The sequence below is a fragment of the Ixodes scapularis genome, unplaced genomic scaffold, assembly GCF_016920785.2.
Source record: "Ixodes scapularis isolate PalLabHiFi unplaced genomic scaffold, ASM1692078v2 PGA_scaffold11__112_contigs__length_91849675, whole genome shotgun sequence".
NCBI classification, from domain to species: domain Eukaryota; kingdom Metazoa; phylum Arthropoda; class Arachnida; order Ixodida; family Ixodidae; genus Ixodes; species Ixodes scapularis.
In genome coordinates this window covers 12,201,531-12,218,806 of record NW_024609837.1, presented here as the reverse complement: position 1 = coordinate 12,218,806, position 17,276 = coordinate 12,201,531, and the positions used below count along the sequence as shown (strand labels likewise).

Below are 17,276 nucleotides of genomic sequence, written 5' to 3'. Positions count from 1 at the left end.
TTCCATGTTTGCCCTTGTATCCTTGGTGAGTGCTGTCACCTGCTTTGCCCCCATTGCTCCGACTGGCTCGGAGGGGCGCTAACATTCGCTCTTCGCCGAGAACCGGTGAAACAAAAGTTTTGTAGTGCAGCCCCACTGTGTGGCAGCGAGAGCTCGTTCCTGAACTACCCAAACTGGAGGAGTCAGTTCAAGAGAACTGGAAAGACCTAATGAACACCCTGCAGTCATAAGCAGGACTGTTCCAGTAAGCGAATACGGAACACCCAACGCACAGTGCACACAGTCAAAAGGAATGACCTTGGTAGCAAGCTCACCCAAATGGAGCCTCCAACAGGGATGCCGGTGCTAGATGTACCTGCTGGACCCGTCGAGAGAACTGATCCCAGTGGCACCTGGTTGGGCTGCACATAAAAAAGGGCAGTGGTGAACGAGTATATCATACTTTCCAGTGTACAAGTCATGATGCCGTTATTTGAAAATGTTACGTCGGTGCGTCTTGCACAACGGTGCGGCTTCTCTGCATTTCCTTCTTAGAGTTGAAAAGATTTGAAGTTTCTTTTATACCGTTTATCTAGGCACAAGGGAAAAAAGGAAAACGTGCCACCTTCCTCCGCTGCGTAATCGCAAAGGAAAAAATTTAATTGGCGATTAGTGGATGGAAATGCGCTAGCATTAGGTCTTCCTAACCCTTTTTTACCCCTTTCCACTCGTTTATGGCAACTTTTTCACCCTTTTTCCTTCTTTTTGCACCCCTTTGCATTTTATTTTCACTCCATAGATCCTTCTTATGCCACAGTCTATGGCACACAGAGCATACTTGGCCAAATGGATTCTCCGGAAAATCCCGCTCGAAGGTGTTCGTAGCCTCCGCTTCCGCGGCGTCGGCCTCCTTTTGCCGTAGTACAGAATCCGCTTGCCGCCCGCGTCGCTTCGCTTCGGCCTCCGCTAGAGTAACTGTACCCGCTACAGCTACTCCAGCGTCCGCTTGTCGCCTGCGTCGCCTCGCGTCGGCCTCCGCTAGGCGTAGTGCAGAATCCGCTTGCCGCCTGCGTCGCTTCGCTGGCTTCGCTTCGGCCTCCGCTTGCCGTAGTGCAGAATCCGCTTGCCGCCTGCGTCGCTTCGCTTCGGCTTCCCTTTGCCGTCTCGCAGAATCCGCCTGTCGCTTGACCCGCTTGGCGTTCGCTTCGGCTACCAAACGTTGGTGCCTTTCCTCTTCGCTTAGCGCCGCACGCTTCATACGCGCCGCCTCTGCTTCAGCTACTAAACGCCGTTTTCTTTTCTCTTCACTTTCCGCCGCACGCTTCCGACGCATTGCCTCTGCTGCCGTCGCCAAACGGTATTGCCTTTCCTCTTCGCTTTCCGCTGCACGCTTCCGTCGCCTTGACTCTGCGGCAGCAGCCAAACGACGCTTGCGTTCTTCCTCAGTCTCGGCTTGACGCCGCCGAAGCGTGGCCTCGGCTATCTTCCGTCGACGCCGTTGGACACGGTCTTCCATGTCATTCGTGGAAAGAACAACATCGATACCACTCGTGGAAGGAACATCCATGCCAATCGTGGAGGGCACCGCATCTATCGTTTTAATTACACACGCGGCTCACAGCCCCACGCACCGCTACTACGGAAACCCGAAGCGAAGAACCCCCGGCGAGCGGCAACCAAACACGCCCGCATTCTACCACCGCGCCGCGGCGCCTCCTTCAGCGCCGGGGAAAGAGGGAGAGGGTGACGCGTGCTGACGTCAGCGCTTCGGACCAATAGCAGTGTCAATCTCTCCTAGGTGCTGGCAAACTGACAGACACCGCCGGGTTTTTGTCAAAACAAACGTTCTAATGCTAACACATCAAAAAAAAAAAAGGTACTTGCCAATCTGCAGTTACGTGTGGCGGTTACGTGAAACTACGGCGTCGCGTGAGTGGGAGTACATGCAAGCCAACGAAACCAGTCCCCATCCGCTGCTACACTCACCGTCAGCCCCGTGGCGAACCGTCTTTTGTCTTGATTGCTCACTTAATTGCGACATTCGGCGATTTTAATCTTGAAAAGTTGACAATTGTGGAGGGAGCGACTGGGGTTTTTGAAGACAGAACTCGATGGGAAACTAGATGGTCCCTCAATGATGTCGCTTGAAAGAAGGTGCGAGAGTTGAAGGGTACTTTGGCCTTCGGTTTGTTTCATTTTTTTAAAATAAAAGCTAGCGCGGGCAAGAAAGAATGGTTATCTATTCTTCGTTTCATGGGTGACAGATTAATTCCTGCAGTTAATCGGTCAAAGTAAAAACGTCACGCTGCCCCTTTGACTATGAAAATTTGCAGCAAGGGTCATATTTCCCGATCAATTCGTTGACAGGAGTATTGAAACTGCCTCCTGCTAAGGGCGCAAACGTGGGGCACCAATCGAGTCTGGGAGCCAACGCTGACGCAGCACTCGATCGTGTCCAGTCTGGGTAATCGCCTCCTTTCGACGACGTTGAAAATTCAATGCTACAGCTTTCTTATATGGGGTGTGCTCGGCGGCATAATTCCGCTCGCCATTTTGTTGTCATGAGCTGTCTGGCACATGCTGAAGGCGAATATTTCGACGCCCTCAAATCAGCAGTGCACAAAAACTATAAGTTTGATCGTGCCTCTTTTTTTTTTGAATGAAAACATTTTCTCGCTCACTCACTCACTCACTCAAACAACAAAATGGCAGATCGACGTCATGTGAAAACACCCTAAAGGGGGTGTTGAGGATACGCCCACGTTACTAGATGAGCTCGGTTACGAAACTGCCCATAGACGCTGCTTCCACGAGCAGTACTACCCTTTTAACCCCCCCCCCCCCCCCCCACTTAGCTCATGTCCCGCCGTTCAACGCGCCACCGATCTGAGGATGGCTGCTATGGAAACTGCGAGGTATATTCCATGGAATGCCTGTTTCTAAGCAAAGCGTTTAGAGTGCGTTTAATCACACTCCACGGAAGGCACAGCTCTGAAACGAAAATCTAGATTGCGCTTCGAATGATGGAAGGCGGACTGATGGTATCAACCAAGAGGCAACGACGCAATCGCCTTTCTTTTCAATAAACATATTTACTACTGCTACTCAAGGGAGTGAGGGGAATGGAATGTGTAGCCCACTTTGGGGGGAGTTCCACAACCGCCATAACCTAGTAACGTTGGTATACTTACGGATAATGGACATCCGTAGCAAAATGACGAGACCATGCACATTTGGACGAATCTGATGCTAGGCGAGCACCTGACTGCTTGCAGCCAAATGGCTCACAAAAGGACACCTGTCGGTATCCCGTGGCCACTTTCACTGTGATCCTGGCCCCTGCAGCCCTCCATAGAGCAGCAAGGTTTTTAACAAACCGACATCTTAAAATCGGCGTCTACCCGCACAAACAAACCGATGAAACGAAACGAGACATGGTTGCGGTGGGCCCGTAGGCCAATAAGGCAAATCCCGGACAGAAGCTCACCGGAGTTTTTGCAGACACGGACGAAAACTCACCGCTTACTCGTGAACCCAGATAAAATTTTCTGCTTTTCTACATGAGCTCAAATGAGATGACAGATTAAGTGGCACATTCTATTAAAAAGTATGCTCAAATAAGATGCCAAAGTAATCGGTACATTCTATTAAAAAGTATGTAAAATGATAAAAATGATGTCTATTGTTCAAGTCTTTAAAGGCCAATACAGAATTCCACTAACTCCAGCCGTTTCAGCACGTCTCTGTGAAGCCGATACTCCACACAACTTCCTCGGGCGGTTCTGAAGACGCTTCGTTGCTTTCCGAAAACTCTTCACCACGAATTTACCTTGGCGTACTTGTAGCAAAGCTATCGTGATCAACGCTTTATCCTGTTGAAAACATTCTATCAGCTTCCAGACACTTGCATGGCTGATCTACACTTGAATGGTTGCTTGGAACCTCTTGTTCTACCCTTCACACGAGTTATTGGTCCTGTCCTTGTCCCTTAACATGGCCTCGTGCTCATTCCGCAGCTTTGAAGGAAATTCTGGTCTGGTTTGACCTCGGTTTTTATTTAACCGGGCTCAAAGAATATACTTTTCAGAGGCCTGTTGAAGCGACCCCATTTAGCCCATAGTTTAGCCCAGCTCATATCTTACCCCGAGTAAACTTTTGTCCGGCTTATCAAAAAAAGAAATTAAGATTTTGTCCGGGTCTGCCAAAATTGTCCGGTGAGCTTCCGTCCTGTTACCGGTAAGGCACTGCCCGCACTGCTACGAAAACATAAGTTTCCCCGCAATGCTTCTGACAAAGACTACTTGAGGCAGTTGTCTGATTTAAACAATGCCCATTGAGGAATGACTCGCGCTAAAGAAAATTCCGGAGTTTAGATAAGAAGGGCATGCTCCTGGCACCCGTTTGCAAATGCTGGCAGCGTTTAAAATCTGCTCTGCATGCGCTGCCATCTTTTCTGCTTTATGCACAATGTCGTTTGAAAGACGGTTCCCGAGTTGAGGGGCGGGGGCTTGCATCACCTAGCCAATCTATTTAATCCGTGAATGAGGCACTGGTAACTAGAGTCTTGCTCGTGCCGCTATTGCCAACCACAATTTTACGTTGCTTTCAGTCATTGTGCTTTTAAATAACGAGTGAAGATATGATAAGCCATGCTAGCAAAGTGGCCACCAGGTGCCTCTAGCAGCAGGGTCACTATGGGTTACCATGCCAACCTCTGGAGGCTCTCAAGCCCCAAATGGAGATCACCGTCACTGTTGGCGCTTTCAAAGTATTTTGTTCACCGACCTTGCCGATGCACTCTCTTAAGTAATTGTTCGCCGATGCAAACCCTTGCAAATTGATGCCCTGTTTCTTGTAGTAGTGTCTTCTTGCAGCACCTTGTTCCCTCACACGATCCTCTATCGTAGCATAAAAAGGCCGCTTTGCTTCTCTGCCCTTGGCATGACGCTGTTCCCTCTTTTCCAGCGTCTCATTGACACGATGAACAATCTGAGCTTCAGCGTGCCGGCGCTTCTGTTCAGCGACGTCTTCTTCAGACCGCTCCTTTTTTCCCGCGACGCATCCTAGAGACAAATATCGCATAGAGATTGAACCGTTTTGCCACCATGCGGCCGAAATTGAGAATATGCGAAAGCAGAATTTTTCCGTACGTCGTCTGCTATGGGCGTGCATTCATAAGCATGGATCTCGACGACGCAGGCCCATTTCCGGCTGAGCTGAACTCTCCTTATTAAATGCCTGTTTTTGTTGTTTTTTCTTTCTAAAGGTTGTGTTGCATCGTATCACACGCGTGGAAATTGAACCAAGCGATAAATATTAGGTCAGATGCTTCAATAATCTTGCTGCTGTGGTTTGTAGAACCGCTGGCCCTACATATATTTGTTATCTCGCACGCTCATAGCTTTCATGAAACAGTGATTGTTGATTAGAGCGGGGGGGGGTTGATTAAAAAAAATTAACCCGAGTGGTTGCCACTCTCTAATAGACTAATCAATCCATAAATCCGTTAGTTGATTTTTCTAGTCGCATTGCTGGAAAGAGGATAAAAGTACAGATTGTTGTGCTAGTTTTATTATATCCTAAATGGCATGTTGCAGTCCCATTTCAAACTTCATGTTGTGACGCCTACAGAAATATGAACACAGGAAGCCTTTTAATATGGACGACATTTTTAACTCATAATCTAAACAGTAGATACAATTACAATTAAAATCACAAGCATGCTGAAGTGGCTTACCAGGAAGCCTGTGAATTGAAAGAAATAAAGTCGTCAGAAATATTAAAACAGCCAATTCTTCACTTTTCCTTTTTGTCCTAACTCTTAGCAGCACAAGACTCCAATTAAACGGCTAAAGAAGATGATTGCAATTTAAGCATCACTTGAATAATCTGAAGAATAGTCAATGAACGGCCCAGTCTTGATATGTGTAAGGTTTGGGCGGAGGGAATTATCAAAAGCCTGCGTCGTGGTGTGGGTCGTTCGTTAGAGTCGCAGAGTCTGCTACGTTTTAATGGAAGAGGATTTAGGCAAAAGACATTTATAATATGAGCCTGTTGGCATCCGCAACCCTCCCCAAAAAATTAAAGTGGTTAAACCCAGACCACTGAAGATTGCATCTAATAACACACACACTGCTCGATTACACCCGTTTATGCCACTTTGTTTTACTTGGCAACGAGAAGTTTGCCGATCGGAACCAGAAGAGACACTCTCTCCTCAGCAGAGGGAAACATTGGCTGCAGCAGAACTTTTTTTCTCTAGAAACTAGCATTATCACGGTCATTTCTAATAGAGCACTAACTTCTCTCAATCTGCATTATTTATATTACTGCAGAAGCCAAAAGTTATGCGCAAACAAAAAATTCATGGAACCTGCGATTCAACAACCCACAGTACCAGTATGTAAGTATCCGGCTTGGAATTCCTTGTTTTGTTGCATTTCCACGCTAGTGATCCGAAATATCTCTTTTAAAAGAAACAAGTACTTCACATAAATAGTACAGTACACACGGAAGCAGGCACCTGTCATGGTGATCCATACTTCCCAAGTCTGCCTGGAGCAGACGACGTATCCACACAAACAATTATTTAGATTTAGGCCGCATGCTGGTAACACGATTCAATCTTCACTGAAGCACCGAACGGAATCACACCACTTTCTGCTAAAATTGTTTTCCCGCCGATACTATACGACAAAATAAACGCAAGAATCTACACTGTCTCAATTGTGAACGTGAAGAGCCTATGGGGATACCATACTTTTATCCCCACTTCGGTGATGATGATAGCCAGAGAAGATAGCCTCTGTGCCTGTGTAACCGACCCAGACTCAGTACTTGTAGACTGTCCAGTGCCTGTGGATAAAAATTTAGTAAGAGATAATTAGTTTCGTGGTTTTGTCCCCTTGTGCCCATTGTTATCCGTACTATTGCAAATGTGAATCAGCAAAAAAAGAAAAATGTTGCAGGCATTTTTTTGCAAAGATCAGTGCATGAGACAGACTGGTAACAATGTAATCAGCAGTAACAAGAAATGATAACCATACTTTGTCATTTGTAGCAACTCGTTCCTTTGGTGGCTTTCTCCCCTTCACAGGTCCCTTGGGCGCATTGTGTGCAAATAAGGACGGGACGGCTGTAGGTTTAAGTTTTCTCCATCCATCCTTTCTGTTCATTTCAAACTGTGACAATTCGAAGTGAGCCTGAAACCGAAAGTCAAATTTGATTGCGAACATATATCATTACAAAGATGCCAGTCTCACAAATTCATTGAGGTTCAAGCAAGTTTTGCTCAACTGCAAAGGCAGACATTGATCAAAATGATTTTTGCCACACTCATTCTTACACTTTGGATGGAGCTGCCTGATCCAATTAAAAGTGTCACATTAAACTAAAACTTGCAATTGACACAAGGTAACAGGAGCGTGCAGCAGAGGGGAAACAAGAGAAACGGAAAGCCAGCTACTGCCATCTATGAACGACAGCGGCAATTAGACAGACTGCTTGCCGGTTGTCTAGTTGCCGCCGTCGCTCATAGATGGCGACACATAGTACAGCTCCGCTGTACTTCGCTGCTCTTCCTTCTCCACCAGAGTGGAAAGGCTGAAAGCTTTTTAGACCCTCGCGTGATTTATGCGTGATTTTTTTTATTTTATAGAGCTAATTCTTCATCCCCCGCAGTGTGCTGGCGATCGAGAGCAACGTGATATTAATTCGCTCGCCAATTTTTGACGCTAAAACACAAACTTGTACGTGAGTGAGCACCGATTTGTTTACATGCTATTGCCAAGCACCTCGGGAACTAGTTACAAGTTAAGTCGCGTTCAAATATTACTATTCTGGCGAACTCCGCGTCGTCAGTACAGAGAACGTATTTAAGAAATATGTACCAATATCGCCTTACCTCACACAGCATCATTCGATCAGTGGGTTTCCACATGGCCCTCTTGATTTTTGCCACCCATATTTTGCGCCGTACCCTGTCTCTTGGCAGTTTGAAAAGGCGGAATCCTTTTTTAGTGCTGTTGCTGCACCCGACAGCACAGCAGCCGGCCATTGCATTTTCCGCTCACGCCGAAAACATCCAGCAAAACACCGCCGTCGCCGAAAAACTCAAACGCGGCTGCAGCGCAGTACGTATGGGCTGGGATAAAATGAATGAAATTAGCGGTTTGTTTTGGAGCGTATGGAGTAGTGATGGGACGAATCTTTATCCGAATTACGGAGTCGATTCTGAAGGTTCGGAAAGATTCGGAAGAGTAGCCGAATCTCAAGCGAACCGAAAAAGTTCGAAAAGAATAGATGGATTGATGTTAATGGCTATACTCTTTGTAAGGGGCGGTAGCTTGCGCCACCTATCCCAAGTCTAAAAAGACGAAAACTTTATATGATTTCTTTTGCCATTCTAAGAGCAATTTTCTCCCCCTAACTACCAGTAGGCAGTGTGGGATATCACCAGGATAACCTTCAGGAGATCGGGCAAAAAAAAAATGCGGTGACTTAGCTCGGCTATGCCAGGGTATACGTAGCGCGTGAGCTTATGCGCACAAAATGAGAGGCGCTATCAAGCGGCTCCGGTGCAGCGTCAGACTCGGCTACTGCGCAACGGAGGCGCACAGCTGGGCACGTGGCGGCGCCAGTGCGTCTGCTGCGGCTATGACGTCACTCTGGAATGCGCAGACCGGCGAGGCGGGCGCGGTGGCGGCGGCTCCGGCACGCCAGCTGTGCGCCGCGTGATGTCACTGCTCCTCGCACATGCGCAGCACGGAGCACGGCTCATTATGCGAGCCACGCGAAACTACTCAACCTACAAAAACATCATTTCCCTGCCTCTTTTCCTCGGCAAAGGAGTCTCCAATTTTCCTGGTCAAACCTTGTCGGCGTTACCCCAGCACCGGACCCACTGGGAGACAGGGTTGAGACTTTGGGCCGGAGCCACGCGGGGGGGAGTCCCAATTTTCCTCTGTCCCGCCTGTTCCCAGCTGTGTTAGGTAGTTGTTCACCATTCAATTTCCCCTAGATAATTTCCACCAATCTTCTGATCGTCTCTTTGTCACTGAAATCCTTTCCTCTTCCGTCCGTCCATCGTCGCCAGTAAAACCCAGGGCCCCGGCCAAATCCGTTACCCCTTCAAGGAGGGTAGGGCGAACCCCGTGAGCTTCAAAACCAAGTGTTCTAGTGTCTCGCTATCATTATGGCAGGCGGCACATAATGTGTCTGTCTTCTAAAATTTTCCTCGTCCTCAAAGCTCCCGTTCTCGCCTCGAACAGCAAAGAACTTCCCAGTGAATTGACAAACACATTTTCCTTTCTTATGTCGTGTTTTCGTGACCTGTACACTGTTAGAGCCGATTTCTCCTGCATTCTTCCCTCCCACTTTTTCCTCTCTGCCTCTTTCACCCCCTTTTTCAATGAAGTAGTCTGTTCAGCCCCATCACCAGTGTGTAGGTATTTAAATGTAAGTTTTCGGGCTCGGTTTATCCTTTTTGTGTTTAAACTTTTCATGTATAAATATTTGAATACCTTCCGTGCCCACCGCGTATCATCAATTTCGGTCAACCTTTGTTCAAATTTCAACTTACTAATTGCCCCCCTGCTCTCAAAAGACGACCATCCCATGATGCCCCCTATACTCCCTCATTGGGTGTCTTTCATGTGCTCCCATGCCAATCTGCCTACGCTTCTCTGTCGAATTTCTAATCCTGATTGAACCTCTGATTTCATGCACAGTACTGCATTGCTGAAATACGGTCCTGGTACCATCACTCCTTTCCATATGCCTCTTATTACTTCTTATCTATTATAGTTCCATAGTGCCTTGAGCTACATAATAGATTAATTTCGTTCCTTTTCTAATTATATTCTCCTCATGTTCCTCTAGATATTTGCTTCCCTTATTGAGCCAGACCCCCAGATATTTGTATTTCCCTACATGGCCTATTACAATGTCTTGTACCCTCATACTTGTCACTAAGGTGTCCCCTTCTTCTCCACATACTCCAGCTAGTTCCTGTCGTGGGACGGGTGGCTACCCTAGTCGAAGTGTAGTGAAAATGCCACATACTGCTGGATTCAGACCCCATGTGGCGGGTTGCCCGCAATCTGACGGAGGCTTATTGCGGAGGAGGCGCCGTGTCACCGAGCTTTCGGTCGCACGTCAAAAGATCCCCAGGTGTTCCAAATTAATCCTCAGACCTCCGCTGGGGCGTGCCAGATGCCCGTCGTTGGTTTGGCACGTAAAACCCCAAATTTGACTTTGCTGGATTCAGAAACCAAAGCTACAAAAGCGCGTGTACTTAATATCGCAGCAGAAGTGTAAACATGCCGGGGTAGTGGATCGTCGTGGCTTCGGAAGTACAGCTTGGCAGTGACAGAAACATGCGGCTTCCAGACGAAAAGCTTGTTTAACCTAACATCTGAAATTCGCCTCTTTGCTGACGATTGTGCTCTATACAGACCAATAAGTAATAATAATAATCACTTACTCTTACAGGCTGACTTACTAATTATAGAATAGTGCCAGAAATGGCAAATGACAGTTAATGTAAATAAAACAAAACTAGTGTCCTTCATCAAATCATAGACCCCAACATTCTTCTTTTATCAACTCAACGATACAACAATTGACCCATACACATCTTGTAAATACCTCGGCCTTCATTTAACCTGTGATATATCTTGGGCAACTCACATTTATTTTATCTAAGCCCAATTCATCATTGGGATATCTTCGGCGCCACCCCAAAATGGCCTCACCTGAAATTAAGCAATATATCATACATAACATTTGTTAGAAATCGTCTAGAGTGTGCGTTTTTTGTGTTGTCTCCATGGCAGCATCACCTGATTATGAAATCAGGCAATGCGAAACCAATCTTTAAGGTTCAATTTCACAGACTACTCTCGTTTCAACAGCGTAACAGTTCTAAAGAGCAAAGCTAACCTTCACCCACTCTCGTTTAGGTGAATTCTTTCTCGACTAACCCGGTTTCATAAATTATACTGTAACAATGTCTCTATTAGAGCATCCATCTTCCTTCCACCTCACAGAATATCTCTCCGCCAAGATAACTCTCGCAAAGTTCGCCCGACTTTTTAGTTTAACTGTAGCATTTTATAATTCCTATCTGCCTATGACAATCAAGGACTGGAATAAATTACCCGATATCGCTGTAACCGAGACTAACTCCGATAGATATGCCGAAGAATTAATCAATCACCTTGGATCTTCACAGTATATATCATGAAAACAAATATTAATAATATTGCGATATGTTGATAACTGGTTGCATTTTGTTTTTCTTTGGTTCACCTGTATTGCGGACCTCCTTTCCGCGAGTGTTTATTCATTTTAAACGATGATTCTTAGTGTGTTATTGACCCTCCTCGTATAGTGCCCTAAAGGGCCCTGAAAGATTAACAAATGAAATAAACAAAATTAAATGAAAGTGGCGGAAGCGGGCGAGTGTGTTCGTGACTTATAAAATTACAATGACGCGCTCGGCGTCTTGGGCCTGACCCCGGCGTGTGTTTGTCGGGTCCGAGTTTTCCGAGGGGTCCGAGCTGTTGGTCGAGTCCTTGTACCTGCCGTCAGTGGCGCCACCGAGGTACTTGGGGCTTCCAAAGAAAAAAGGAGTAGACCGCCACCACTGGCGACTCCTCCTCCATGATGACGAGGCGCTCGCTGCCGCTAGAGATCTCAAGGTTTTACGTGCCACCTCGCTCCACTAGGTGCACGTATCCACAGCACGCGTGATTTCCAGGACCTTCCGCATGAGCGGACGGGTGGACCAACAGGTCGTTGCGGACATAGGTGGGCAGGAACATGCAAGTGACGTTCGTCACCTGCGGTCCGGCTGGAACGATGCTGGAAGCCAAGTACTGCCGAAAGTAGTCGCCTGGTGTGAAATTTCCCTTGCTTGGATCGTTTCGGCACCCAGTCTCCATCACTGGTAGGCGAGAGTTGGAACGGGGGCTAGCCGAGGGTTTCCAAACTTTCCTGGCTGGCGGCCGGGATTCATCTTCATCACTTGATTCGTCGGAAGACGAAGAATCCTCCCTAACTTCATTTTCTGCTGCCACAAAATCACTGTCATTGTCACAGTCGTCAACATCAGAACTTGTGGCACCGCACACGATGTCTTAAATGGCGTCAGCCTAACTTGTTGTTAGTACTAAAAAAAATAACACAATCAATCGAACCAATTGTTTTCACTTCGCGAGTGTTTGACATTGATGGTGAGTAAAACATAGTCATCATGAAATTCAGGTCACAAGTTTTGTGTCCCAGTGTCTACCCACGTGGACACACGAGCGACTATATCACAACCCATGCTAACACTGTTATCACTAGTAGGAATTACTAACCATCTGTGAACTTTAAAGAGAGCTAGAAACCTAAATTAACAAAGCCTCCGTTTGTGTAAATAACGTAAACTGATTATATACATTGCCGTCGCCCGTAGTACGTGCGTGTGCTGCAGGTCGTTATTAGCAACAGCGAGCAGCCAGTTTCTTGTAGTGTTGTTTGCTCAACACCCCTCCAGATGGCAGCATGTCCATGACGGTGGACAAACGTTCTTTTCCTAAAAACGGCGTCGTTTTTTTTTTTTTGTGTGTGTTAAAAAAAAAAAAAAAGACTTAATGGTTACACTGGTGGACGCAGCGTCTCAGGAGGTTTTAAGAATGGTGACTACAGGCTATAGTAACAACGTATCACTAAGACGGCTAGCTTGCGGATACCGGATAAATATGAAGATATTTTCCTCAGTCTCTGCAGCATTTGTAATCGTTTCAAAGAAAGCGTAGCCTTCTATGACTTCAGCATCCACCTGGGATATGTGTATTCACGAATCACAACTAAGTTTTTCACAAGCACAGGTGGAACCTCGGCCGACACAAATAACAAAAGATTCAGAAGTTCATTCCCATTTGCTGCTAATCTTTCTGTCGTATTACGCTGGTCAATGATTGATGAGTTCTATTGTTAATCGAAAATTTCAGTTTCGTTCACCCTGCAAGCACGTGTCCAAAGTTGGGAAGGTCTAAGTCCAGATGTTTGTTTGGCTACGCAAAGCAACTGCTCACAACTTGTTTCGCCATCTTAATTGTATAGAAGAACAAAAAACAAGAAAAAACAGTAATATAAAAAATAACGAGTTAAAAAAACTGCCCTGTTTAAACGTCTGCGGAGTAAATTATCAAATATTGCTGTATGTTAAAAGTCTACGTAACGGTAGCTTTTCAACCAAGTGAGCTTTCTTATCTCTACAGGATGTTTTAGGCAATACATAATGTAAGAAATCAAGCACTTGAAATAAATACATATATCTTTCTTGATGGCATTTTAAAAGTAGCCCCTCATTCCTGCTTTCCAAGAGAAAACACAAAATGAGCTCCATTGACCAGAGTTCGCACAAGTGTAGCATGGAATCTAGGTCATGTTGTAGTTTTTGTGAGTCAGAGTCATTAGAGATTACTTAATAAATAGCACAGTCGTCAGCAAAAAGTTTGATTGAAGAAGAAAGCACCGAATGGAAGTCAGTAATATGTATTAAAAAAAGAAAAAGTCCCAGAACAGACCCCTGACGTTCTCTGGAAAAGACGGGAGCAGAGGAGGAGTTAGTACCATAGTACACGTTACAAGGGTGGGTGGGCTATTGGGCTATAGGTTCCTTGCACTGACGTCATATCGCATACTTTTGAACACCAAGTAAAAGGAGGAGAGGGAAGCTGCCTTTGTAAGAATTTTGAGTGACAGGTTAATCTTCTATAATCTTCTGGGAGGAGAACAGCGACGGTCTGTGCTTATCCGGGAGGCACAAAGGAGGATCCTGATAAGAGGGGAGCTCCTTCCAGGTTCTTCAGTTGTCTCAGACCTGCTTAGTAAGCCAGATGGCAGCAAGCCCGGCACATCCGGTGTTCAGGCAGATGTCCAAGCGACCTTTTGTGTGAACTCCGAGTTGGGAAATGCAGCGGGCAGCTGTTGCCGAATTTCTACGTATGCTACCATCTGTATATATATGCGTTTTTTCTGCGTACTTTTTAGTAATGAACTCTTCAGTAATTGATCGTGCTACGCGATCTCCGACCCTGCCTCACCGAGGTAGGTCAGGAATACTTGGCAGTATTTGCACATGCTCTTCGTCCCAGTAAGGCGGAACTGTCTCGGGAACGTTAGAAGGAGAGCCGATGGTTGAACAAAATGCTTCACCCATCCTTCCGCAATAGGAATTATGCCTCGCTATGATGCCTTCGATAAGTTCGGTTGTATTATGTGCACTGTGGAGCCCAGTTAAATGTCTAAGAGCTCGCTCTTGTACTCGATACCGTAGTAGGGAGTCGCCGGCTTCTACGAGTGTAAGCAAATTTAGTGATGAGAAGGGCAGGCCGAGGCAGAACCTTACCGCCTATCAAGTGAAAGTTTCAAAAGTTGTCCATTGTGGTCTTGCTATGTCGAGTAGGGGAAGTGCGTAAAGCACTCTGCTTACAATGACCCCCCGATAGATTGCCAACAGTGACGATTGGAACGGACCCTGTTTTGACTCGCAATCCGGTGAAGAGCACCACATAGTTTACGAGACTCCCTCATGACGTGCTTAACAGCAGAGCGCCAGTTCACTCTGTCGTTTATAATGACGCCAAGGTATTTAACTTGTGTCCGCCTTCCAATCCGTTCTCCTTCCACGCAAAATCTTAAGAATTCAGAAAGTGATCGCCCTCGTGGTCTGTAGGTGAGTGCGGAGGTCTTAGCAGTAGACAATGTGAGGCCAGCGTGAAAGTGGAATGCCGAGGTGGTGTCCAGAGCCTCTTGGAGTTGTGCCTCAACTGTTGTTGAGAGGAGCGTTGGACCAGCACACCACAGTTCGACGTCGTCGGCGTATATTGCACTTTTTACTGGAAAAATACTTTCCTTTGGTAAAGCAGAGGGGAGTGTTGCCATGACAACGTTGAAGAGTAGAGGGCTGAGCACACTTCCCTGTGGCACTCCTTGTGTGCACTCCCGTGGCGTGCTCAAATGTCTGGCCAGTCTAACTTGGAGTGTTCGTTTGTTTAGAAAATATCGTACGAAGGCCAGGACCCGACCTCCTGCCCTGATTAATTGCAATCTCTCTATTATTACGTCGTGAGGAAGAGCGTCGAAAGCACGGTGTGTATCCAAGAGCACGGCATGCAGAACATGTTTCTGTGCTTCATCTTCAAGAGACGAGGAAAGATCTCCGATGGCATCTGCTGTGGATCGACCTCTTTGAAGCCCGAAAGGTCGTGTGGGAACGCGTGTTTATGTTTAATTGTTGCTAAGTGAGACGGCGGTGGATCATCCCTTCCATTTGCTTGCAGGTGCAGGACGTCAGCGATATCGGGCGATATGAGGACAGTCGTTCGTGCGTTTTCCTGCTTTCTTGACAGCTACCACGGTCGATTTCAACCAGGCATCGGGTAGTTCACCTCTCTGCCAAATGTTGTTGATGTAGGCTAGTAGTTTTGGTCGGTCTTCTTCGTCGATGTTTTTAGAGCCTGGTTAGTTATACCGTCAGGTCCTAAGGCACCCCGTCGACGGCAGTTTGGCAAGGCGTAATTTGACTCTGATAATGTGAAGTCGTCACCAACTAACACTTTTGGGAAGTGTAGAACTGGAGGCCTGGGTCCAAGAAAACTTCCTTTGGTGAGTTGATGTGAGCAGTGAATTTGTCTGCAAAACATTCTCTGAGGGCAGCGAATGAGATTTTGTTTTTGATGGCGATTGCTGCGAAGTTGTTTTTAGGTGGGGCTACAGTGAGTAGGCATTTGACTGTCGTCCATGGGAGGCGGGATCCAGCACAGTGTTCAGAGAATTACTTCTCTGCTGCCACTGTTGATGGCCAAGTTGTACGGTATATATATCTGCGAAGCTTGGCCTCAATTCGTTGTCCAGTCTTGTGGTCGCTTAGAACGCCTAGCTATTTTTTTAGCTCGCCGGGATGCCGCGCGAAGGTTTGAATATATCGGGTCTGGGACTGGTTTTGCAGTTGGGAGCGTTATTGTTTTAGTGGTGACAATAAAGGCTGTAGTTACGGCCTCCTCAATTGCTGCGGGATTTTGGCTTGTGAATATAGTGCTAAGAGTCACGCGATAAACATCCCAGTTGGTAATCTGGTGCGTTCTGATCTTCCGTGGGATGGCCGTGATAGGGAGAAGCAAGATGGGCACGGTGGTCACTTCCCCATGTGTCAGGTTTCTGCATTCTATTCGCGACTCCAGCGACCTATAGGGGGCGCCACCACCAAACAAACATGGCGGCTGAGTCCAGGTCGCGTCGGCTCGGCCGGGCCGCCTGAATGGGTGGCGCATTCAATTTAACAAATTTTCTTTTCTTGAATGCCCAATTTTATGGGTATTTGAACTGAGACAGTTAAGTGTAGCCGGTGCACATAAACTTGCCGAGCATAGTTTTGTTTTGCCGGTGTTTTTTTGTTTTTTTTTCTTTTCATGTCAAACTTTCGTTTCGGAGACTTCGATCAAAACCGAAACTATGGGCTCCGGAGAAACGGTAATAGACTCTAATTAGTTTGATCATCTAAGGAAAGCGGCGAGGGCTACAAAATTGTTCCACCGAGAGTAATTTTTAGCTAACTCGCATGCCTCGACCATGCGACTTATCTGTCCGCGAAATGGAGCTGTTGTGCCTGTCCGCGTTTCAAGAAAAAGCTCCAGTCGTGTGCTCGGTCAAGAACACAGGCTGCAGGAAAATTAAGAAAATTAAGCAAGCGCTTCTTGAGCCAAGGAGCATGTCAACTCGCTGGCGCTTCACTAAGCAGCTGATACTCGTATTTCAATTCAGGTTTTAGTAGCAATCGAGAAGTCATTTTGACGAATATGCGGATTATGTATCATATTACGTACTATGTCCCTAAAGCGATATTAGTATATTCTTCGGGTTGAAATATGAACTTAGTTAACTAACTATTAAGTGAACTGCTGAATAAAAGTATATTTGACAGACAGAGATATACTACTTAAACTTAGCCAAATGGTTCTAGCCAGTAGAACGGAGACGAATACGGACAAACTGAGGAGAGTCTTCATCGGAGATTCACTCAGACCTCTCTGCATTGAACTTGACTTCGAATCCTGAACGGATAAAATGAGTATTTTTTGTGGCCGGTCAACCTGAGCGATGTAGACGTATATTGCTGCTGGCTTCGACAGGGGTTATAATATAAATATTGGAGGCGCGATAGATCCTAATGGCGTGACAGCTTCCAACTTTGCGAGACGCGTCCCCCACCTTTTGAAAGCAGATAATTTCCCTCATTAATC

General features: G+C 46.5%; 1 long non-coding RNA gene across 1 annotated transcript; it reads right to left on the bottom strand.

The window, feature by feature from the left end:
* Positions 1-387: 387 nt before the first annotated feature.
* LOC121046177 lies at positions 388-8,176 on the bottom strand. Its single transcript, XR_006077416.1, has 4 exons — positions 7,883-8,176; positions 7,026-7,181; positions 6,740-6,834; positions 388-401 (listed from the first exon to the last, which is right to left on the bottom strand). It is a non-coding gene; the product is annotated as an uncharacterized LOC121046177 (long non-coding RNA).
* Positions 8,177-17,276: the final 9,100 nt, after the last annotated feature.